The 25,986-nt window shown below is 37.6% G+C and overlaps 1 pseudogene; it reads left to right on the top strand.

Annotated features, from left to right (window-relative positions):
* The first annotated feature begins 1,234 nt into the window (after positions 1-1,234).
* On the top strand, positions 1,235-1,386 carry LOC136332499 (U1 spliceosomal RNA; annotated as a pseudogene).
* The last annotated feature ends 24,600 nt before the right edge of the window (positions 1,387-25,986 follow it).

Here is a 25,986-nt window from a genome sequence, read left to right as displayed (position 1 = left end):
TTACAAGTTCCATTTTAACATCCAGTTTGCCAAACTCAACCAGAAATTGGTATCAGTTCTGCCGAACCAGTGTGACCCGGCTGAATCCCAATACCGGAGGGTCTCCATTTCAGGATTTATTCTCTGAAACTCCCAAATATGATAGAACAAATTTTGCTATTATTTTTAATCGTACACTGCTCTCAAAGGATGATGGCATCTTTTATTTGCTAAGTTTAATGAAGTCCTTTTCTCTGATATAATAACCTATATTCTTGAGAATAGATTTCAAATGCTGGGAGAGGGTTCTGTAGGTATTTAATTTTGGATATAGAAGCTAGAAGAGAGCAAAATTACTGTGTTTAAAGAATAAGGAATTATAAAATAGAAACAGTAAGAGTTTTACGACATCAAATTGTATTGAGGTGCTGAGTGAGATCATTTGAAATATCTGGGCACAGTTCTCAGCGTGCAGAGGGGGCTGCACCAATGTTAAAATATTTGAGGCTGCTATCATTTTGTTGTTGCTGTTATATAAGACTTCCTTGAAAAAAGAATGTTCTAAGGTTAGAAACAGAATTAAGAAGAGAATCAAAATAAAGAACTACAATTGATGGTTGGAAGTGTTACTTGTAATACTCAATCTAAACACAAAGCTAAGAATAAACACCAAAGAAACTAAGGTTATAGAGCAAAATGTACGTTATAAACTTGTACAATGAAAAATAAAATAAAATGTACTGAAAGCTAAGGGATGGCAAGAAGTTGAAATGCTGATTTGTTTGAGGTATGTCTCTGAAATATAGCACACATTTGGCTTTCGCTTTATAAACCTATCTGAAAGCCTTTTTGTCTTAATAACTTAATTTTGCTCACTTACATTAGTTATTGTGATGTGTTTGACTTTGTTCCTGCAATATTTGTTTTATACTTTCTGTTTTTTAGCCTTAAAAATATTTTGCTATATGATTGCTTTTTTATTTTTATTTATTTTTATTTTTAAAATTGATTGATTGATTTTAGAGAGAAAAGCAATGGGACAGAGAGAAAAACATTGATTTGTTGTTCCACTTATTTATGCATTTATTGGTTGTTTCTTATATGTGTCCTAACTGGGGATTGAACCAACAGCCTTGGCGTATCAGGACAATGCTGTAACCAACTAAGATACCTGGCCAGGGTTGTTTTCTTTTTTATTACAATTTTATTGAGATAATCACAGATTCACAACTACTTGTAAGAAAAATAGAGAGAGATACTGGCAGGGGAAATACCATGATCACAAAGGTGGTTTTCCCAGGGCAAGGCCATTGCACTCCAGATGTGCTAATCCCTGTTCTTTCCCCAAATGTGGGAAACTCTACTGCATAATTTGTGGTAGTAGAAGACTGTGTTCATGGTCTTCCAATAAAAAAATAAAAAAGAAGAAAAAATACAGAGCAATCCTTTGTACCCTTTAGCCAGTTTCACCTGATAATAATGTCCATTTTGTCATAAATAGTGGCTTTCTCCTTGTTTATTGATTGACTCATTGATTTCAAAGAGAAAAGGAGGAACTTATGAGAAGTATCAACTCATAGCTGCTATAATTTAGTTGTTGCTTTTTGCTTGTCAGATGTGCTTTGACAAGCTAAGGGTTTAAAATCAACAACCTAAAAAAAAAAAACCTAAAAAAAAAAAACCCAACTAGGCGGTTGCGCAGTGGATAGAGCATCAGACTGAGATGCGGAAGACCCAGGTTCAAGACTCCGAGGTCGCCAGCATGAGCGAGGGCTCATCTGGTTTGAGCAAAAGCTCACCAGCTTGAGCCCAAGGTCGCTGGCTCAAGGAAGGGGTTACTCGGTCTGCTGAAGGCCCACGGTCAAGGCACGTATGAGATGGCAATCAATGAACAATTAATGTGTTGCAATGCGCAATAAAAAACTAATGATTGATGCTTCTCATCTCTCCTTTCCTGTGTGTCTGTCCCTGTCTATCCCTCTCTCTGACTCTCTCATCCTTTTCTCTGACTCTCTCTCTGTCTCTGTAAAAACAACAACCAAAAAAAAAATCACAAAAAAACCAACATCCTCACCTGACCAGGGGGTGGTGCAGTGGATAGAGCATTGGACTGGGATGTGGAGGACCCAGGTTCGATACCCCAAGGTTGCCAGCTTGAGCGCGGGCTCATCTGGTTTGAGCAAAGCTCACCAGCTTGAGCCCAAGGTTGCTGCCTTGAGCAAGGGGTTACTCAGTCTGCTGAAGGCCCACGGTCAAGGGACATATGAGAAAGCAATCAATGAACAACTAAAGTGCCACAAGAAAAAGCTGATGATTGATGCTTCTCATCTCTTTCTGTTCCTGTCCGTCTGTCCCTATCTATCCCTTCCTCTGACTCTCTTATTCTGTAAAAAAAACAAACAAAACAAACAAACAAACAAACCCAACAACCTCAATATTCCAGATCAACACTGTATGCACTGCTCCAGCATAGGACAGGCAGGCTTTCTACTTCTTCCTTAACAATATTCTGTTGCATAGATAAACATTTTCTTTATCAACTCATTTTTTTTTATCCATTGATGATTGTTTTCATGTCTTGGCTATTGTAAATAATGCTGCAACAAACATAGGGGGGTAGATATCTTTCTGACATAGTAATTTTATTTCTTGTGGATGTAATCCAACAAGTCAGATTTTTGGATCATATGGTGGTTCTATTTTTAATTTTTGAGGAACTTCCGTATGTTTTCCATAGTGGCTACACCAATCTATTTCTACCAACAGTGTGCAAGGGTTTCTTTTCTTCACATCCTTGCCAACTCTTGTTATTTCTTTTCCTTTTGATATTAATGTAACTATCTTAGTCTTCTATTTTTTAAGATAGAATATACTGATACATCACTATAAGCAATAATAAAATCAGAATATTTACAATTCTTTTTCCTTTTCTCTATTCCCTTTCTCTCCTAATTTTAATTTATATTCTTATTTTTTTAAACTTCCTACTGTTAAATATACTTCTATCACTTGATTTGGTACCTTTGTAGCCCAAGCTATTAGAGATGAAAAACACGTTTATACCATCATGTCTTTATAACTTATCTGACCTTTGTGCTCTTCTCATCTGAATTTTTGTCGTTATATAATTTCTGGATCATTTATGATCTGTTCTCCCACTAGAGTCACTGCATGTGTTTTATCTTTGTCTTTAGTAATATAAATCAAATATTTGCTGCCAGTTCTTCTGTTGCAGCTTTTCTAATCATTTATTGATAGGCCTAAATTTATTCTTCAATAGACTTCTCTATTTCAACTCATAGTAATTCCCAGGTATTTTTATGTTCAAATCTGTTTATACATTGCCTATGTACTTCAATGACCATTTGCCTTGGGATAAAAGATTATGTTATTTTTCTTGAGGCTTTTGTGAGTCTTTCTTCTCTAGTAGCATTTAAAAAGTTGCAGTGAAGTAATTTTTTTAAATCTTTTCTTTTATTTATTCATTTTAGAAAGGAGAGAGAGAGGGAGAGAAGAGAGAGAGAGACAGAGAGAAAGAAGGGGGAGGAGCAGGAAGCATCAACTCCCATATGTGTTTTGACCAGGCAAGCCCAGGGTTTCAAACCGGTGACTTCAGCATTTCCAGGTCGACGCTTTATCCACTGTGCCACCACAGGTCAGGCCAACAGTGAAGTAATTTTTAATGACAAAATTATTATTCTCAGAAAAAGAGGGAGAAGAGATGAGGAAAGAATGACTGAGAAAAATAAGAAAGATTATTGAATAATATGAATAAAAAAAGTTATTAAAAGTATTAGATGAAAATATTAGGTAGGGCTCTGGCAGGTTGGTTTAGTGGTAGAGCATTGACCCAGTATGTGGAAGCCCCAGATATGATTCCTGGTCAGGGCACACAGGAGAAGCGCCCATCTGCTTCTCCACCCATCCTCTCCCTTCTCTTTTTTTCTCTCTCTCTTTTCCTCCTACAGCCAGGCTTGAGCAAGTTGCCCCAGATGCTGAGGATGACTCCATGGCTTTTCCCTCAGGTGCAAAAATAGTGTGATTGCTGAGCAATGGAGCAGTGGTGCCAGATGGGCAGAGCATTACCCGGTAGGGGGCTAACTGGATTGGGACACATCTCTCTGCTTCCCTGATTCTCAGTTAATAAAAAAAAAGAAAATATTAAGTATAAAAATCAACAGTTTAAATAATAGCTGGGATAAGTAGAAAGATGGATTTATCCAAAAAATAAATTAGTGAGTCAGAAGATCACATCAAAATGTAACATACACAATGTAAGCTAACAAATACCATATGATTTGACTTATACGTACAATCTAATGGACAAAATAAGCTAACAAATGAGACAGAAATCAACTCATCTGTAGGGTTCCAACAAACATGTGAAGACAGTATATCTACCCAAACAGGAACCTGGTCAGGAGTATTGGAGGTACAGATTTCAATGGGAGAGGGACTCTCAACGCCAGCAATCTCGGGGTTCTGGGTATGGCCAGCTCTCACCTCAGACCGGCAATGAACGCTGCTCCTGGCCTGGCGCCCTCGTCTCTTGTACCAGCTGAAGATGGAAGTGAACCAGTCAACCATGTCCTCTGTGCTGTCCTCATGGGAGCTCTACAAAGACAGCCCGGTACCGGGCCACGAAGCATCAGTTTCCTGCTGGGCTTCGCCCTTGGGCGAGAGACCCACAACACCTTCTGCTCCCCAGACCCTGCACAGACAGACACCTGCAAAGACCTCCATCCAGGGAAAGAATGGAAAGACGCCTCTGGCTCCAGATAAACAAATGGGTAGAGAAGCTTGGTTCCCAGCACTCACCTTTTCATCCTGCCAACCAGGATCTGGGCTCTCAGTACAAAATAACTGCCAGACTTTCAAGTCCTCACAACCTGCTCCTGCGCTGGATGAGCGCACCTCCTCTGTGTCGGGCTGCCCTGGTTGAGTCTCAAGTGGGGCCTGGATCGGATGGACCTTCGCTGGGTTGCCCTTGGTCACACGAGTCTTCCTCGTGTCAGAGGGTGAGAGGGGTCGGCGTTGGAGCTTACGCCATAGTCGCCAGAAAGAGAAACTTTTTTTGCTCTGGACTTTCTTCTTTCCAGAGTCTCTGAAGCAACAGGAAAACATCCTACTCTCCTGACTATCTGCAGTCAAGTGAGCCCAACTGGACACTCTCTCTGGAATGTTGGGTGCCTGGTTGCCAGACTTCTAATTTCTGTTGGGCATCTGTCACTAAGGAAGTGAGGTCACCACTTTAAAGTTCTATAACACAGGCTCTTCCTCTTATCAGGGTCTCCTAGAGCCTTCTCACCCTTTTTGCCCATCTATTCTCAATGGCTACTTTTCATTATTTTGTTTTCAATGGTCTACATGTCTATGACCTCTGTTAGCTCACATCAGCAGCTCTGCCATAAAACAGTAATATAACACAGAACTTATAAAACTACCCATTTGCTCTTTAGAGCTAAGACAACTAAAAATTGTTTGGTATATTACTCTCCTTCTTAATAGTATGTTTAAAAATGTGTTTAGATTTTTAAAATGAGATAAATTAGTTCTACTTAAATTCCTTCACAGTAATCACTTCAAAATGGTACTGGCCAAGTATCAGTATTGGTGCACTTTCATCTTAGATGTCAAATTTGAAATAGCTATACTTTACTGTTTCTATGTTACTGAAGTTCCATAAAAGTGTAACTGGCACACTTTGAGAATGTAAAGTTTAAACAAAAAATGACGACATCCAGAGGACTGTAACAATCTAATGCATAATTAAGAGTTAAAGTATTAATTTTCAAAGAAACAAGAGTGGTCATCTGTGAAATGCTTCTGGGCTCAAAATCATTGAGTTCTCTGTCTACCTGCACACCTTATCATTACTTACAACTTCTGAAAGCCAAGGATTCTGAAACTTACCTTCACTTAAACTAAAACAAATTAATTTACCTATTACAATTATTTTTTAATGTATAGATGAAATCTTATGGAATTCTAAAGGTCAGTATAAACTATTATCACCATAGCTTACATCAAAAAGTGGTTACCATCGCCCTGGCCGGTGGGCTCAGCGGTAGAGCGTCGGCCTGGCGTGCGGGGGACCTGGGTTCGATTTCTGGCCAGGGCATATAGGAGAAGCGCCCATTTGCTTCTCCGCCCCCACCTCCTTCCTCTCTGTCTCTCTCTTCCCCTCCTGCAGCCAGGGTCCATTGGAGCAAAGATGGCCCGGGCGCTGGGAATGGCTCCTTGGCCTCTGCCCCGGCGCTAGAGTGGCTCTGGTCGAGGCAGAGCGACGCCCCGGAGGGGCAAAGCGTCACCCCCTGGTGGGCAGAGTGTTGCCCCTGGTGGGCGTGCCAGGTGGATCCCGGTCGGGTGCATGTGGGAGTCTGACTTTCTCTCCCCGTTTCCAGCTTGTAGAAAAAAAAAAAAAAAAAGTGGTTACCATCAGGACAAATATCGTTCAGGACCTCAGCCCATTTTATTTTTATATATATAGATGTTGTCTACAAATATCTTCTTCCATTCAGTTAGTTGTGTTTTTGTTTTGTGGGCTGTTTCTTTTGCTGAACATGATTTTCTGTAACTATTTAAGGAAATAATTCCTACAAAATTTACTCTTAGTTTTTATAATTATCATGAAGGATAATGTCAGTCTTGAAAATATTTCTAAAATGCACAGTTTCCCAGTGCCTACAACTCAATGAAAGTGTCTCTTCTACCTCTAAAATAAAATGAAAGGCAATCCCCTAAAGGCATTGTAATCATTAGATATCAAGTATACTTCCAGTATTAAAACTGAAAGCAGAGACATTTATTCTCTTTAAGTCACATTTGTCTTTATGGTGCCCTCTCACTAATTGTTTCCTCAGTAGCCCAGTTTTGTTTTCTTGGGCTTCCTGGGTGGGGATATTTCCTAAAACTAACAGTACTTTTTTTGGGGAAAAAAAGTTTATTTTGCACTTAACAAGATCTTTTTCTCAACATTAGTGTAATTCTAGAAAGGAATTCATTCAAGACCTTCATCAAATAAATTCCTCTATTTTCAAATAGGATCATACATAAGAAGAATAAAAAATTATTTGTCAATCATATCTTTGCAGTGTTATGATGATCACTGAAATTATTCACTTTCACAGCTTTGTAACATTGGTAACAAGTGTTCAAAAAACAGTGAATTTAGACTAGTAAAACAAATAAAAATGTACTCAATGTTGTGATTAGTATGTACGAAACAAATCCATTTACTGGTATGGGCCTGTAATTATTTCTTCCTTAAAATTTTCAATGAATTTTTCATTACATGTTTAAATACTAGAAAGATTTAAAAAAAGGAAGGAAAAGAAACATTTCCTCCAAATGCTAAAGTCTAAAGCGTTCAGTAGGAAGAAAACTATTGGAAGCTTTATAATGTGTTTCTCTTTGTCTGCTCTGTGAAGAGCTTGCTCTTTACTGCCTTTTTTCTTATCACCAAATTTGTGATGTTAAGTATGGGAATGGTACCTTGAGACACATACGAGTTTAATTCGTAACCAAGCTCATAAGTCAGTCAACTCGTATATCAAACAAATTTCTCCCATTTAAAATAACTGAAGTAGATTTAATCCATTCCAGCCCTGTGAAACATCCCCAAACCATCTTAAATTAAGAAAAAAGACATGTTTTTAATGAAGAAAACACATGTATACTTTACCAATGGGTAACAAAATATATAAACTAAAAGAAAAAAGTGTTATTTAGTACTTATTCTTACCTTGGAGACAGATGAGTGTGGCTAACGGAGGTGAATGGCGGAGGAGGAGGGAGGGAGGAAGGGATGCAGGCTCTGTAGACAGGTAAACTAAAACTGCACATTCTTAACACCAAATGTAAACTAAAACTGCATTTTCTTTATTTTAAACAAAACTAGAACTGCACTTTCTTTACTTAAAGTGAAACCACAAAAACTTAATTGTAAAAAAATGCACTTTCTTAATTTTAAACTTAACCTAAGTTTAACATTACATATTTTTCATTTAATGATCACCTGTTTTTGCCTTTTTGGCTGCACTTTCACTTGTAGGACTTTTGAATTAAAATCTATCCAAAGAGATTTGCTTTTGCCTGCCTTTTATAATGTTATGGAAATTTGACAAATAAGTGTCATTAAAAAGTGCTGAAGCACGACCAGTTGAAACTTTTTCTGGGTGTTTCTTTTCAGTGAAACTTGAAAGCTTCTCCCACATTGCCAGCATGTCTTTAGTTTCACTTGTAGAAATCACTTCCTCCAACTCTACCTCCTCCTCACTACTAATCTCTTGCAGAAGCTCCATATGTTGCATCATCTGTAGCTCCTTCAACTCTTCAATTGAGAATTCCTCCTCATGTTCCTTGACGAGCTCCTTTACATCACCCTCATCTACCTCCGGACCCATCGACTTTCTGAGGGACACAATCTCCTCCAATGCTTCTACCTTGGTCTCGGTCTCTGGTTCGAATACTTCGAAGTCCCTGTCTGCAACAACATCAGGCTATAACTTTTTCCATGCCGAGTTTAAGGTTCTTGTAACCTCTTGCCATGCCAAGTCAATAACACTGGGGAACAATTTTTTTTCATTTTCTTTTGCATGAGGTTTTAGAACTTTTTCTATATATTTCTGCATCTCTTATTCCAAATCTGAAATCAGTTTTTGGTGCATGCTTTAGTTTTTATGCAATTTTAACTTCTTTTTGTTACAACTAATGGCATGCATTGGTTTTCAAGTTGGAGTTAAAGGGCAACAACTCTTGGATTGAATATAACCACAAGGCAATTAATGTTTTACAAACATCACTTTTACATAATTCTAGTTGTTTTTAAATGTAAAAGATTATTATCTGATAAAAAACACCCTCTTATTTTAAGATTTAATCATAGCTTCTTCGAGTAGGCATAAATGTAAGAATAGTCCTAACACCTTCTGTTATCTATGTGGATGTTACACACTTCAACATCAAAGGCACATATTTCATCATTTGTTATTCGTGCATACATTGCCTATTTTCAAGTTCCCCTTGGCGATCAGGACAAGAATTGGGCTTCTCATATTTTGTGTCATAATTGTGAGGAAATGCTTCGTGACTGGACAAAAGGAAAACACAAAGGAATGTCTTTTGGTATTCCCATGGTTTGGCGTGAACCTAAGGACCACAGCAGTGGCTGTTATTTCTGTCTGATCCATACAAAGGACATTGGCAAGAAAAAACGGCATATGATTGCATATCCTAATATTCCCTCAGCAATACGACCTATCCCACACTCTGAGACACTCCCGGTTTCAGTTTACAATGGTTTTATTCCTTCTAAGGATGAAGAAAGTGAACATGCTGATCAAGTGTATTTTGATAAGATGAATGAAGAAATGGTTGTAGAATCTGAAGGGTCTTCTTCTGATGCCAAGCAGTCATTAACCCCTCAGCAGCTTAGCCAACCCGAACTGAAAGACTTAGTAATATGTTTGGGCCTATCAAAAAAAAACAGCTGAGCCTGACCAGGTCATGGCGCAGTGGATAGAGCGTCGGACTGGGATGCAGAAGGACCCAGGTTCGAGATCCCGAGGTCGCCAGCTTGAGCGCGGCTCATCTGGCTTGAGCAAAGAGCTCACCAGCTTGGCCCCAAGGTCGCCGGCTCCAGCAGGGGGTTACTCGGTCTGTTGAAGGCCCGCGGTCAAGGCACATGTGAGAAAGCAATCAATGAACAACTAAGAAGTCACAACGCGCAACGAGAAACTGATGATTGATGCTTCTCATCTCTCTCCATTCCTGTCTGTCTGTTCCTGTCTATCTCTGCCTCTGTTAAAAAAAAAAAAAAAAAAAAAAAAAAAAAAAAGGCCCTGGCCAGTTGGCTCAGCGACAGAGCATCGGCCTGGCGTGCGGGGCACCCGGGTTCGATTCCCAGCCAGGGCACATAGGAGAGGCGCCCATTTGCTTCTCCACCCCACCCTCTCCTTCCTCTCTATTTCCCTCTTCCCCTCCCGCAGCCAAGGGTCCATTGGAGCAAAGATGGCCCGGGTGCTGGGGATGGCTCCTTGGCCTCTGCCCCAGGCGCTAGAGTGGCTCTGGTCTCAGCAGAGCAACGCCCCGGAGGGACAGAGCATCGCTCCCTGGTGGGCGTGCCGGGTGGAATCTGGTCGGGTGCATGCGGGAGTCTTTCTATCTCTCCCCGTTTCCAGCTTCAGAAAAATACAAAAAAAATAAATAAATAAAAAAGATTGGTAGATTATCCAGTCTGTAAAACAAAAAAACAAAAACAAAAACAAAAAACAGCTGAGTTATTAGCATCTAGGCTTCAAGAAAAGAATATACTTCACTGGTCAGCTAAAGTGTTCCATTTCAGGAAGCGTGAACAAATTTTTGTGGACTGCTTTTTTCGAAGACAAACACTTTGTTTACTGTTATGATATCAATAGTCTTCTCAGCCAGCTATGTGTTACCACTTACAGTCCAACAGAATGGTGGCTATTTCTTGACAGCTCTAAACAGAGTCTCATATGTGTTCTCCGACACATCAGTAATGTTTATGCAGCAGTTCCAATTGGTTCTTCAACTCATCTGTGAGAAGATTATAATGACATAAAAACTGTCCTCGACTTACTGAAGTATGAGGAGCATAACTGGATCATTTGTGTGGATCTTAAAATGGTAAATTTCCTGCTAGGATAACAGAGAGGTTTCACAAAGTATCCTTGCTTTCTGTGTTTGTGGGACAGCCTAGCTCAGGAGAAACACTGGACACAGAAGTGGCCGAAACATGAACCTCTGGAAGTAGGGATGCAAAATATTGTGAATGAACCTGTAGTTAATTGAGACAGGATCATTCTGCCCCCACTTCACATCAAACGTGGCTTAATGAAGCAGTTTGTTCAGGCTTTGAATAGAGAAAGTGAATGCTTTCAACATATTATTTCTGCTTTTTCTGCCTTATCTTTCAAGAAGATAAAAGCAGGTGTATTTGATGGGCCTCAAATATGAACCCTCATATGTGATGAAAAATTTTCCAGGAAGATGAATAAGGAGGAGAAAGCAGCATGGTAGTCTTTTGTGGCAGTTACAAAGATCTTCCTTGGCAACAAAAAAGCAGAAAAGTATGACCTTCTGGTTCAAAGGATGCTGTTGGCTTTCCACGACATTGAATGTAACATGAGCATTAAGATTCATTTCCTGAACAGTCACCTTGATAAGTTTCCCGAAAATCTGGCACTGTTAGTGATGAGCAGGGAGAATGCTTTCATCAAGATCTGAAGACGATGGAAGAGCATTATCAGGGGCGATGGGACAGAAATATGATGGTAGACTACTGCTGGAGCGTCAAGGGAGATTGTCTTCAGCAGGTACATAAATGCAAGAGCTACAAACGCAAGTTTTTGCCTAATAGAATTTAAATAATTTTTGCACATATTTTATGATTAAAATAAGTGTTTTAATATGTTCTATTTTCAAATTGTAGACAAATTCTGATGCAATCATACCTTTAGTGTATTAGTGTATTTACTGCATTATATAAATTATTATATTTTCACCAAGATGATGTCCAAGAAGATGTTCTACTTCATTGTTAAACTAAATGTTGAAAATTGTATAATAAGATAAAAACCTAAAATCTTGAATTGCAAAAAAACTGTAGCTTGCAGAGAAAAACTATGTCAGATTTGAGATCAGCACACTCGAATTATGTAAGAAAAATTGTTTTTGACGATGCAACAAAAATTTTGTTCCCCATTGTAATGCATAAACATATCACAATGTTGTAGTGATCTTTCCAAAACTCTCGAAGTATTAGAATTGTATTCTCAGTTACCTCAAAGCCGCGGCAAAACAAGTGCTTTGTGTAAAGCTTTTTAAAGTCGGAAATGACCTGCTGATCCATACGCTGCAAGATTGAAGTCGTGTTGGGTGGGAGGTAGAGGACTACCACAAATTTGAACTCATTGAGAATGTCATCTTCAAGACCAGGTGGGTGGGATGGAGCATTTTCAAGGATTAGTAATGCTTTCATCGGGAATTTATTTTCTTGAAGATATTTGTTCATTGCAGGACCAAAAACAAGATTTACCCATTTAATAAAAATCTGCCACATAACACATGCCCTTGCATTGGCACGCCACATTACCTGCAATTTTTCTTTAAGAATCTTGTGAGTCTTAAAGTCTCGAGGATTTGGGGAATGATACACTAGCAGTGGCTTTACTTTACAGTCACCTCTAGCATTTGCACACAATGCAAAGGTCAGATTGTCCTTCATGGATTTATGGCCTGGCAGCTTCTTCTCCTCTGTGGTGATGAAAGTCCACCAGGGCATTTTTTTCCAAAACAATCTTGTTTCATCACAGTTGAACACTGGTTGGGGGATGTAGCCTTCCTTTGCGATAAGCGCAGTCAAATGTGTGATGTACTTCTCAGCTGCCTTAATGTCAGCACTCACAGCTTCATCATGCCTTACCACTGAGTGGATTCCTGATCTCTTCTTGAAATTTTCAAACCAGCCGCGACTTGCCTTAAATGAATCTTCTGTTGCCTCTTTTGAGGTTGATAGTTTTTTTCTTTTTCAAGTCGCTGTAAATAATACGTGCCTTTTCACATATTACAGTCTCCGTCACTGTATCTCCTGCCAGCTCTTTCCCTTTCACCCATACCAGCAGAAGCTTCTCCATTTTTTCATGGATATTTATCCTTAATGGGACAGAATTGTATTTTTTTTTTGCTTGATTTGTGCTTTTGAGGGCATCCTTTGTTTAAGGATGGTACAAATTGTAGATGTATTGCGGTCATACAGCCTTGCCAGTTCAATCACTCATGTACACCATGCTCGTGTTTTTCTATTATTTCTTGCTTTACTTCTATCAACATCATTCTCTTCTTCTCACCAGTGTCCTTTACACTCACTTTCTTGGGCCCCATGGTAGCACACAAAAATGTTAGTAAGAAATGCAAAAATGATGCAAGAACGAGTACAACACAAGAGATTCAACTTGATTCTGCAGGTAACACGTGAAAAAAAAACGAGAAGCTGGTGTTGTGCTGCCGATACTGGACCCATGCACCAACGTGCCAACTAGTGGCAGCTTTCTGAATCATAACTCGTATCACAGGATTTTGCTCGGATGTCAAACAAAAATATGGACCAAGTCGCAGCTCATATATTAAAAAAAAGTTGTACGTTGGTCTACTTGTATCTCAAGGTACCAAATGTACCTCAATGTTATAGGTAGAATTTGCTATCCAATGACTCACTGTTTTGTTTTTCTCATGTGTCAACTCTGACCTTTAACTTTAATTTTATATATAAGGTGGGGATGAGCTCTATTTTCTTCTTCTTAAGGAATCTCGTTAGGAATGTTGAAACTAAAACAAAAATACTCACTTGTAAATTTACAGCATCCCCCAAAAATAAATACATCAGATCATCTGGAAAAACATGAAATTGCACAATTTCTGATACTCTGAGAAAAGAGAAAATTTCCACAAGGATTTCTGTAACAGTGTACATATTTTATCTTTGTGAAAATTATTCTCGGTAAACAAAGAAAAATCATTTTATAGAGCTGTTTATGGCACCATAGCGAAGTAAAATTTAGTTTAACAATAATTCATGGAAGTTGAATTGTGTTTCCCTGGTGCAGTTTTCTCATACTCACAGTTGGACTTTAAAATTATGAATAGCTCAAATAGTAGTTTACTTTTTTTTTTATTAATTTGGGGTTCATTTTTGGTGAGGTAAGTGAGGGACAAGGGTAGTGGGTATCTTGAGTATTTTAGTTTTTAACATATATAAATACATAACTCAGATGTTTTTTAAATACAATTTTAGGGGGTACAGAAAGCTCTGAAATGTACTCATAGAAGCTTAGGGATGCTGTAACCCAAATGGATGAATATATAGCGTATTCTTCAAGGATTTTTATATGAAAACTGTTATGTCCTTGTTGGAATTGTAGGAGTAATGGTTGCAGGTCTTTGGGTGACTGTCTTGAATGCTTAGTGTAGCCTAGTTCAGCCCATGATCAGAATGTGCATGTGCAACCTCACACAACAGCCCTGAGAGGCTCAAATGAATACAGTGGGGTCTAGAAGGAAAGGAAACTGCTGCCTCAAGAATATAAACTGCATGATGACTTCATTCTCCTCAATTAAGAAAAAGAACTCCTCCATAAGTGTAGTGGTAGCATTTGTCATCCCTCACACAGTGGAGGGAATGTCAAAGTTGTCAAAGTCTGTTCACTTTCTGAGATATGCCAATTACTTCTCTTCTGTCTCCTCAGACTACAGTCCATGAATACATTTTCCTAGTTGGTATTTTGGGAAATAATCAAGGTAGTTCACAAACAGCCTACAGATTGGAATTACTGAAAGAGCTTTAACAAATGGATCCTTGTACTTAGAAACTGATCTGATTCATCAGGAGTGGGGCCCAGGCATGAGCATTAGGAAAGTTTACTTCCTGTAACATAGTAGAAAGAACACAGAGTTTATGTATGTATATAAAACTGAACAAATTAATAAGTAAATAAAAATATTATAAACATAGTAATACTTATATCTATGAAGGAAGGTAGTTTCTAGGATCTTCCACTATTTATTTCCTGTTTACTGTCACAGCTGGTAAATCATTTTCAGACCTAGTCCCTTTTTAAAAAATTGAGACATAATTAACATATAACATTTTGTAAATTTAAGGAGTACAGTGTGTTGATTTGATACATTTTTCTATTGCAACGTGATTACCTCTATAGTGTCAGCTAATGTCTACATCATGTCACATAATTATTTCTTTTTGTGGTGGAAACAGTGAAGATCTAGATTTGTAGCAACTTTAAGGTATATCATTCAATATTGTTTACTATAATTACATGTTGCCTATAATATCTCTAGGTCTTATTCATCTTGCTAATGAAAAAATTGCAAGTTTATATGCTATGATCTATTCTCTCTTGAAGATAGAATGACCTCAGGAAGTCAAAAAGTGAATTCTCACACTTCTTTTGGATGCTAAGTCCTGGATAGCAAAAGCTGATTAGATTGACACAAAAGGGGACCTATATAATTATTTTTCCCACAGTAAATGTGAGGGTCAAAACATGATCCCAATATGAGATAAAATATCCTCAAAGATACACCTGAAATATTTTCAATAAAAATCAATTAGATCATAAATTACACAAACATAGAAATGATAAACTTTGGAGATTTTTTTGATAGACTAGACAATTTTCAATAATATTATTATGCTTATAGCTAAGGTTTTTTACAAATTATTTTATTTCCAGTCTCAAGGAGGTAAAGTGTGAAATCAAACTTTAGAGTAAGATACACTTTTTAGAAGATATAGTGGAGACATTCAGTATTTCCAGTACCAACCCAGATGTCTTGCAGGGAATAAGCTATTTAAGCCCTTTAAAGAATATTGGCTTCAGTTTACTTTATCATAAACAATGATAACTTTGTAGGAAGTCATTGAAGAGCTTACGAATTTTATTGACAAGTGTCGCAAACCAGCCTGACTAGTAATTCCAGGTCCCCAGTAGTGCAGAATTAAGAAAATAGGCTTAAAGAATTAAAGAATGGGTTCTAAGGGCTCTACAATTGCTGCTGGCAAGAAGAGAGTGTGCCAAAAACTGCATCTGGCTTTATTTATAGGGTATAGTGGGCCATTAACAAATCAATCAGATTTCTGTTTACATTTCCAAGGCAATCTAAGAATTTTACCAAGTGCAGAAAACCCCCACCATACTTAACATTTTAAGTTTACACAAAATATGATAGAAGAAACTTGCCTCCAGTCTTTCTGGGGGACATGGGGGTAGGATGAGTACAAATAATCCAGCACCACAGTTTAACAGCCTTTTGCAACCTAATCAGGCCAGTGAGGTGGGGGGTTAGGCAGATTGTCAGTTTACAGCCAATTCCCCCCACCTCTGCCCCCCAAATATCCAAACTGCAAAAACCCGGTTGGTTTTTCTATCTCTAACAAACAAGGCCAATTCTATGCATTAAAGAGCTACAAACATTTTGCCTGACCAGGCAGTGGTGCAGTGGATAAAGCGTCAAACTGGGATGTGAAAGACCTAGGTTCAAATCCCCGAGGTCGCTGGCTTGAGCGAAGGCTTACCAGCTTGAGCATGGGGTCGCTGGCTTGAGCTTGGGAGAATAGACATGACCCCAGTCACTGGCTTGAGCCCAAGACACTGGCTTGAGCCCAAAATGTCGCTGGCTTGAGCCCAAGGTTGCTGGCTTTAGCAAGGGGTCACTCACTCTGCTGCAGCCCCCTAGTCAAAGCACATATGAGAAAGCAATCAATGAGTAACTAAGGAGACTAAGGAGCTGCAATGAAGAATTGATACTTCTCATATCTCTCCCTTCCTGCCTGTCTGTCCCTCACTCTGTCCCTCTGTCTCTGACACACACACACACACACACACACACACACACACACAGGCTACAAATGTTTTAATTATGCCATAGATATTTGCAACTGATCTAACTAGATCAGCTAAAAATTAATTTTGGACTTGCTAAACTGCTTGAGTCACATGTAAAATAGAACTATTACTCCTTTCTATTGGATAGAAAGCACATGTGATATCAATTAGTAATTCTCTTTCTATATTTAGAGATTATGTAGTTTGGATTAAATGTATTGTTCTCATTTCTTTTCTCCTTTGAGGTGAAAACACTTTTCAGAGTCTGGCTAACACCGCATTATGATGGACTATATTCATGCAAATGCTTCTTAAGACATGACATCACAAAGGTCAGATATGTTGATAGCATAGCAAAGCATTTTGTTTTGAGACTTCTAGATGAGAGTGGCTCTTACAATTACATATAAACTTCTCACCCTATTGTTGAGAATCTGGAACCTTTCTACCTAGTTCAATTTTTGGTTTGTAGGTCAAGGATAGGTAATACTTTGTTGTAAAATATGAATACAGAAAGGCCATTAAAGTTTACTCTTGTATCAGGTGTGTCCTTTTCACTGCATGTTTGAAATGCTTTATAAGCTAATTGGAAACCCTATTTTGATAATGATTGACATTGTTCATTATAAGCCTTCATCCATCATTCAGGAAGATCATACAATGTACTGCACAGAGAGGTGCTTTGCCCAAACAGAAGGCATTCTCAGAACTAGAGAAGAAAATGTTCAGAGGCAGACACAATTTAGCAAATCCTATCTATAGAGAGTTATGTAAACATTTAAAAATCCAATGAAATGTCAGTATTTCTTATCTACCCCGAACTCAAATCCATCCTGCTCTGGGCATTCTGATTGGTTCCACTGGATTGGTAGGAAAAGAGAAATTTTGTGCTCATGATTTGCCTCGAAGAGCTGTCCAAAGCATTATGTGTTCTATATAGTAGACATCACAGTATTGACTTGAAACATCTGCTATACTTCTAAACCTCTCTTATGATTCATAGCGAATGTCTTTCTAATTATTTCCTAAGAATAACAGCAAGTCTAATTTTTACCCAAGCGGTAAAAGAAGAAGATTTATTTACTATGTAATTTCCTCATTTGAATTTCTATATAGCTATGTTATACTTTGGGGTATCATGAATGTTATTCAAAATCAGGCTCACAACACTTTAGCTTGTTAGTTTCTTCCTAATGGCAATTCAATTTTTATTCTCTTGTATTATAATTCTCAATTACAAAATTGAATTATTTATAATGCTAATATTTTATCCTGCTATGAAACTCCAACTCAGGAACATGGAGATAATAAATACCCCAAATTTACAAGTTATCATCCAAACAGCCACTTTCCATGCCCTATAATGCACCTGCCTATCTTTCCCAACCTGCTAGTTAAGGGACATTCTGCTCTAGTTTTAAGCCTGTCTCTCCTAATTATGTACCTCCCTTTCTCTAACTACAGTTTTGGCACTAAATACCAATGTAGTATGATTGAGCTACTCTGTATCTGCTATCTGCTTTTCCAGTCTCTGTTGTATAAGATTCCCTGAGCCTCTAATGTGGCTCAAATCTTTGTTAACGCTCTTCACATGTCTTTTTGTTCTATAATCTAATTATGGTATTTAAAAGCTAGTTTCATGCTCATATTTCCCAGTCTGGGCTAGAATTTTCAACTTCAAATATAGATTCTTTGCCTCAATATACAAATTTAACTTGAACCTTCACAACACCAAAATTTTTAGTCCTGCTTTCCTGGGACTGATCCAACTCTCATTTCTTATCCAAACTTACTTCATATAACTGCATGTTTCTTATTCAGTTTAATAAACCTTTCTGAGTGGTTTCGAAAGGGCTCAGTCATTATATTTAGAATAATTAACAAAATTGCAATCATAAAAGTGATTTCAATTTTCTGCTATTAACAAATTGTGACGAACAACATTATTAAATCAGAAACCAAATAATTCTTATAAATTCAAATCACTAGATTTAATGTCCTTAATTACTAATATTCCTATTCAACCTCTTTGAATTCTCATATCATTTATTGATTCTATCATTCTTATGAATGTATGCATAAAATTTTGTATGTTCACTCAATGTTAAAAGTTACTAACTAGTTTTATACTTACATTATGACTCCTATGTCTATTGTGGTCCTTTATATAATGCTAGAGATATAGAATACATTCTGTAGTTATGTATTTAATGTACACAAGTTTATTTGACTGCCAAACAATGTAAAAAAATCCCGGAAAAATCTGAGTTTCAAGAAATATATATTTTGAATTATAAAATTGGACCTTGGAACATTTAGATTATTTTATTCTCTGAAATGGAGAGATATGTGTAGCAATTCAAACATTAAGGTCAATTCTCCAAATGAACTCAATTGCTAACAAAAATTTTATAATTTCATAATATTTTAAATAACAATATGCAGAGAATACAATTTTAATTATAGTCCAATTTTTACCTAAGTAGTATACAGAGGATTTCTTATTTGCTATGTAAGTTCCTCACTTGAATTTCTACATAGCTATGTCATACTTTGGGGGATTATGCATGTTATTCAAATATTGAAGCAGTAAAGGTGTTTTTCTAAAACATGATATATTTATTTTTTTATTTATTTTATAAATATCACTTGAGTATCTATTGTTCTGAAATTATGCTAAATTCTGGTGATAAATTAATTGAAAAGTGGTATGATAAAAAAGATATATAAAGGAAAAAGTCTACAATAAAACTTGACATATTAGTATAATTGTAAACATATTAGTAATTCTATATGAACTCACTGCAAAATATGCTTTTGTCTGGATGGATCAATAAGTTTAGACAGATGCTATGAGTTTGGAGTAATAAATAGAAGTCTTTCAGAAATAGAATGGTTTTAGAATAAACTTTAAAACGTAGAAAGAAGCAGGTACAGAAGCACCAAGCCATGAAAGGGCTTCTCAGAATGAGAAGTCTTCAGTTACTAACCTCTTAACTAGTAGAAAATATGACTGGGGTGATAGATTGAAACCAAATTGTGAAGAAATTATATTTCAAAGCCAAGAGTTTAGCCATTCCACTCATTCATGGAAAGCCAACCAAAGGTTTAAAGAGCGACTGTGGTTCTCAAATTAGTTTTGTTTCATTTGCAGTGTGTGTGTGTGTTTTGTGTGATTTAATTTTACATATGTATAACAGATTTTTCTGAATGTCAGAACAAAATAACAATAGCAGAATGAATGTAGTGGAATGTCAATGTCTTTTCTCATTGCCAACTTGTGAAAAAGTGGGTTGACATATCGAACCTAGTCCCAGCAATAGGACAGTCTCTCATTTGCCTAATTCATTCAGAATCATCTTATTGCTCACACTTGGGTAACTTTTAATTCAGATATTTTATGATTAAAAAATAACCCATGGAATTCCTTTGAATAAAATGATTAATTAATGATTTGTTACATGATTCAATTTATGTCAACAGGCTTGAGATAAAGATTTCAGTGGAATTCTCAGAAAAAAGATGTTTTGTTCTTCTGAGATATCCACCAGAAAATAGCCTCCATTTCCTAATGGATAGATAGTTTGCTCCTATTTTGCTATTTCAAGTTATGTTTCATTAAATGTACCTGAATTTGGTATCCTATTATAAGTATAAAACTGTGGGTACACTTATTTTACTATGTGAAGTGATCCAGAACCATTACTGTGGAACCGGTAGGCGGTTAGAAAATTTTACTACTAAAAGAGATACAAAAGTGGGCGGTAGATATAAAAAGGTTGACTAACCCCTGGTCTGTAGCCATATCACCTAGAACATCATCAGGCTCTTCAGAACCTGATACAGAATATCCACCCTGATACAAAATATTTCCAGGAATCTAGAGAGGGTGTCTTGTAAGTACCCTTGGTCCCTCTGAGGCAGTCATCATGCAGAGTACTCTCCCTTAAGTTTCTAGCTTTATTTTTCTCGGCCTATGAAATTTCTTAGATGTACTTCACTCCTGCCATTGCTGTGAAGACACATGTAAAAAGACCGGGCTGCTCTCTCAAAGATTTGGACACTTGACTACAGTGTGTCTGTAAAGTCATGGTGCACTTTTGACCGGTCACAGGAAAGCAACAAAAGACGACAGAAATGTGAAATCTGCACCAAATAAAAAGAAAACCCTCCTAGTTTCAGTAGGATGATGTGGCAGCATGTGTGCATGTGCAGATGATGATGTAACACCATGTATACAGCAGAGCAGCCATGGCCATGCCAGTTGAGATGTGGACGGTACAGAGGAAAATTCAGTGTGTTCTGTGGCTCACTAAATTCGAATCAGTGACCAAAGTGCAACATGAATATTGGTGCATTTATAACGAAGCTCCACCACATAGGAGTAACATTACTCGGTGGGATAAGCAGTTGAAGGAAACCTGCAGTTTGGTGGAGAAACCCCATTCTGGTAGGCCATCAGTCAGTGACGAGTCTGTAGAGGCTATACGGGATACCTACGTAAGGAGCCCTAAAAAATCTGTGCGTGAGCCCACATCGAACTGCACTGAATAGATATGAAACTGGGAGGGTTTTCCTTTTAAACATGCACCAACTATGGTCTCAATTGAAATCACTTCCTACTTCCAGCCCTGGCTGGTTGGCTCAGCAGTAAAGTGTGGGCCCAGGTGTGGAAGTCCTCATTGATTCTTGATCAGGACACACAGGAGAAATGACCATCCGCTTCTCTACTCCCCTCCCCAACCACCTCCCGCTCTCTCCTTTCCCTTCCCACAGCCATGGCTCAAATGGTTGGAGCAAAGTTGGTCCAGGATGCTGAGGATGACTACATGGCCCAGCTTCAGGTTAATGCCGCTGGGTTGTGGAGCAATGGAACTTTTCACAGTGGGGCAGAGTATCACCTGTTAGGGGCTTGCTGGATGGATTCCAGTCCGGGCACATGCGGAAGTCTGTCTCTGCATCCCAGGCTCTTAATTAATAAAAAAATAAATAAAAATAAAAATAATTTAAAAAATCACTTCCTACTTCCTATTTGTACGTTGCATTTTAATAAGTGAAGGTTACTAAAGTAGGTCAGGATTTTGTAGGAATCCTTGCATTTTCTGCTCTGGATTTGAGTCATACTTATCACTTCGTTATCAGATTTTTTTTCTTTTTTTGGCAAGGATGATCAATGGGGAATTATCGAAGCCATCAGTTTGCCTCGTGCAGTACTAGCAGCTCATATCCTCATACACAAGCTCTACTTACCACCAAACCACTACCTCACTGACCCTTAATGGACATCAAGAGTCAATTATTCACTGGCCATTTTCCTTGACGTTTTCCCCTGCCTGTCTGTAAGTTATCAGAGCTATAACATTCTCAGAGTGGGGCATAAGATCACAAACAAATTCTTCAGAAAAGAGAAGACAACTTTAAAAAAGAAACAAGGCTATGGTATTTGGTTAGGGTGCTTTTTCAAGCGCATGGAAGCTAGTCTCCAATCAAGAGCACCTTAAAGTGATGTCCCAGCCCTACAGCTTGCTCTCACCATCTCAGCAGAAAACAGTTGTAGTGATATTCTGCAGCTCTCAGAAAATAAATATCTTAACAACTTGGAAACATCAGATTGAGTACTATTACTGGCAAAAATCATTACTGCAAATCAAAGATATGGTGAAAACTATGTTTCTATGTTTCTGCTCTCATTGGGAGGGGGCATGTAATGGAGATTTTTCTGCATATAATTTTCCCTTTATTTGAAAACAAAAATGCTAAATTCTGGCAAGAAATATTCCATCTTTGGATTCAAAAGGTTTATGAATGGGAATCAACTGTATGTGAGAAATTGATTTTTTAAATACAGTGTCTCAGTGAGAAGCATGGTTTAAGAAAGTAAATGAAGGTCTGTCTGGAGACAATGAGAATACACTTCGCCAAGAGATGTAAAACATTCCCTTTAGAATTTTCCCCACCTGATCATTGTATTAGGTAATTATGTTTGGAAAACTATCAAAGTGATGTTGATTTCAAAGCTAGAAAATGAATAAAGGGAAGGACAGTACTTCCTAGTTGCAACTAGATTAATAAGAATGTAAAGAATATGAAGGTCCTTCCAGTTCAGTATTCTATTTTGAGAAGCAAATACCAAAGCCTTTTCTTTCAAATGCCAACAATTATGAACAGCTCTCTTGTATAGTTGCCTTTCTTTAAAATTTTAATCTGAAATTTATGTAATGCATGAAAAATGGACAAAAATAAAAATAGTCTACCCTTCACATCACTGCTCACATTTCTCCTCCAGGTATTCTCATGCTCTGAATGTCTTCTCTCTAGAAAGAATGTGTCTAGAGATTAATAGTACAATAGTGATTTGCTTTATTTATTTATTTATTTATTCATTTATTCATTTATTTATTTATTATTAAGTGTGAGGAGAGGAGATAGAGAAACAGACTCCTGTATGTTCCCAGACAGGGATCCACCTGGCAATGCCATCTAGGGCTGATGCTTGAGTACTGAGCTATTTTTAGCACCTGAAGCTAATGCACTTGGACCAATGGAGCTATCCTCATCCTAGGGCCATACTTGAACCAATCAAAGCATTGCCTGCTAGAAGAGAAGAGGGAGAGAAAGGGGAAAGCGAGAGGTGAAGCAGATGGTCACTTCTCCTGTGTGCCCTGACAAAGAATCCTACCCAGGATCTCCATATGCCGGGCTGACGCTCTATCCAATGAGCCACAGTTCAGGTCCATGATTTGCTTTTGAAGACTGAAGTCTGCATGTTTGTGTCCCAGTACCATAGGTTGTGGGTTCTCAATTTTTTGTTTTTTTGTTTTGGGTTTAAAATTTTTAGACCAGTTTAAACAAAATGCCAGGGAAGGTACAGGAATTTCCAATATGTAGTTTCTTTTTAGATTTTAGGGTTTTGTTTTGTTTGGATTTTTTTTGTTTGCTTTGTCTAGAATGTTCTGGAGTCATAATATAAGCTATTCCCTTCTAACTTCTCTGTCCTCATACTTCCATAATACCGTAATATATGCTTTCATATTTACCTTTCTGACCACATTTGTAGCTACTATTAACTTCTATTCTATCTCTCACCTGTTACATGTGAAGATGTCCTGAGGTCTGGTCCTCATTCTCCTATCATTTATTCATGGTTATCATCTATACTCAAAACATCATAAGCTGTATGATTGGGTTTGCAAACTTTTTCTCTAATCACACAACTTATTTAGATTTTTTAAATGTCATTTCTTCTTTAAAGTTTATTGTTAGTTGAACAGTTTCTTTCTAAAGAAGCTTTACTGAACCCTCCCATTGAAAAATAAGAATCTGTATGCAGTATTTTATGGCATATTTGCTATAGATTACAATCATTTGTTTGCAAGTCCCTCAATGAGAAAGAGGCCTGTAAGTGGGCAGTGGTGTGCCATTTTGGACCTAGTCACTGGGCAACACATAGATGTACACAAAGGGAAAAAGCACAGTTTTAGACAAAAATATTTTTAACTTTAATAAAAACTATCTGAAACAAAATGATACAGTAGGAACAGTAATATATTCTTAGAAGAGTGTACATAAATTTTGATGTATTATTCTAGGAATCTTTAGTTGAAAATTTACTTCCAGAAAAAGCACACCTTTAGGTAATTATCATAGTTGAAGTTCAGGCACTTGGTGTATGTTTAGGTTATCTGATTTTGGTACATGACTTGGTTGCCCCCCTGCTCCCCTATAATGTGATTCAGGCTTTACAATATTGATAAAAGATAAAACTACAAGACCAGAAATGAGTTTACAATAGCTAAATGTAACATTAAGAAATGAAATGTTTATCTGATTAGGATATTCTTTTGTGTTAAGGTGCCAAGAAATTGCAAAAATTGTTAGCAACCCTATTTTAAAGAGGAAAAGTCGGACTTATTACCCCCTTCTTTCTGTAGAGAATGCAGGAGCTTCCTGACTTACAAACACAACTGGGTCATCTAGTCATAGTTTAACTATAGTTCTCTGGAAAGACTGAGGCCACTACTTGCTAGACAACAAAGAAGATAAATCTTATCTGAAAACTTCCTCTTCCCCTTCCTTAGGATCCTTTAGGAAACAATGTTTACATATCTTAATTAAAAATTCCTACATTGATTCTAACTCTTCCTTCTCTCCTGGAGTCCTGAGAGTGACATATACCTCTAGACCAGTGGTAATCAACCTGGTCCCTACTGCCCACTTGTGGACGTTCCAGCTTTCATGGTGGAAACTTTTGGTAGCAGAGCAACCAAAGTATAAATAAAAAGATAGATTTAACTATAGTAAGTTGTTTTATAAAAATTTATTCTGCCAAACAGGGAAAATCCAACATAAAGTATTAATACTTGGTAAGTAATTATTATTATATGCTTTAACTTGCTGTAACTCTGCTTTATAAATTTTATAAAGTAAAGTTCCTTCCCTACTTTATAAATCACCATTTCTGTGGAACCGGTGGGAGGTTAGAAAATTTTACTAACAGAGATACAAAAGTGGGAGATAGGTATAAAATGTTGACTACCCCTGCTCTAGACGAAGGGATCATGAGCCCACTCGCCTTGCTTGAAAAACCTGCATTCTGTAACATTTTATATGCTTCTAATAATCATCCCTTTTGAAATCCTTTATATGTAATTTCATTTAGCTTCTCTCCTTATCCTAAGCTAAACATTCCGTTGTGGTAACAATGATTGGGATAGACACTAGAAGATTTGGGAATATCTTTGCTGGTATGTAAAACAATTATCACTACTTTTTATCTTGTGATCTTGATTTGTAAGTGCTTTCTCCTTCTAATAGATCCTGTAGATAGATGTTGTTACCTTCTTAGAAACTGACTATTGTACCATGCTCCCTCCTTATCCACACCAATCAGTACTTGACTTTGTATAAAAGAAGGTTCAGAATGCTAAGAAAGCCAACATGATTTGGGACCATGTCCCATGTAGCTAGCTAGCCGGGTAATTAATAAACTCCTCAAATTTCTCTTAGGTTTCATTTCTTTAACCTGGCTGGCACGAGTTTCATTTCAGGGCTTGCAGCAGGTGACCAACCACAAAGGAATGTCCGATGAAGTCATGGATGGTAGAAACTGCTGACGATTGAAAATGCACCAACATCCATAATTAGTGGAAAAGCACCCCTGAGCCCAGTGATAGCGGCAGCGCATCAGCAAATGCCCCACTACCCTTCCTACTTCCCTAACCTAACCCTTAAAACATGACCTAAGTCTGTAGCCAGGGCTGCTCTCCCTTACGAGACAGCCCGGCAGGTTTCCTTTCACTAAAGCCTGTTACACTGGTCTTTCAGACTCCGATTGATTCTGTCAATTTTTCTGTAACCTGTCTGGTGTCTCTATGTAACCTGCAGATTGCAGTACTTTACAACAATTTCTGATGCAGAGAATTGTGGTTGGAAAATCAAATTATAATCAAAAGTCTAATTGAGTAGTATAGAATTTGTACATTCAAACATATATAAATGCTTCTGGCCGTTAAGATCTCAACCAGTGTCTGTGTCTTTGATTTAACCTGTTTCATGCCCCAATCTGAACTACACATTTTCACTG

The sequence above is a fragment of the Saccopteryx bilineata genome, chromosome 3 (genome assembly GCF_036850765.1).
Source record: "Saccopteryx bilineata isolate mSacBil1 chromosome 3, mSacBil1_pri_phased_curated, whole genome shotgun sequence".
In the NCBI taxonomy this organism is placed as follows: domain Eukaryota; kingdom Metazoa; phylum Chordata; class Mammalia; order Chiroptera; family Emballonuridae; genus Saccopteryx; species Saccopteryx bilineata.
The sequence above is the reverse complement of the archived record's forward strand: the minus strand, read 5'-3'. Positions and strand labels throughout refer to the sequence as shown.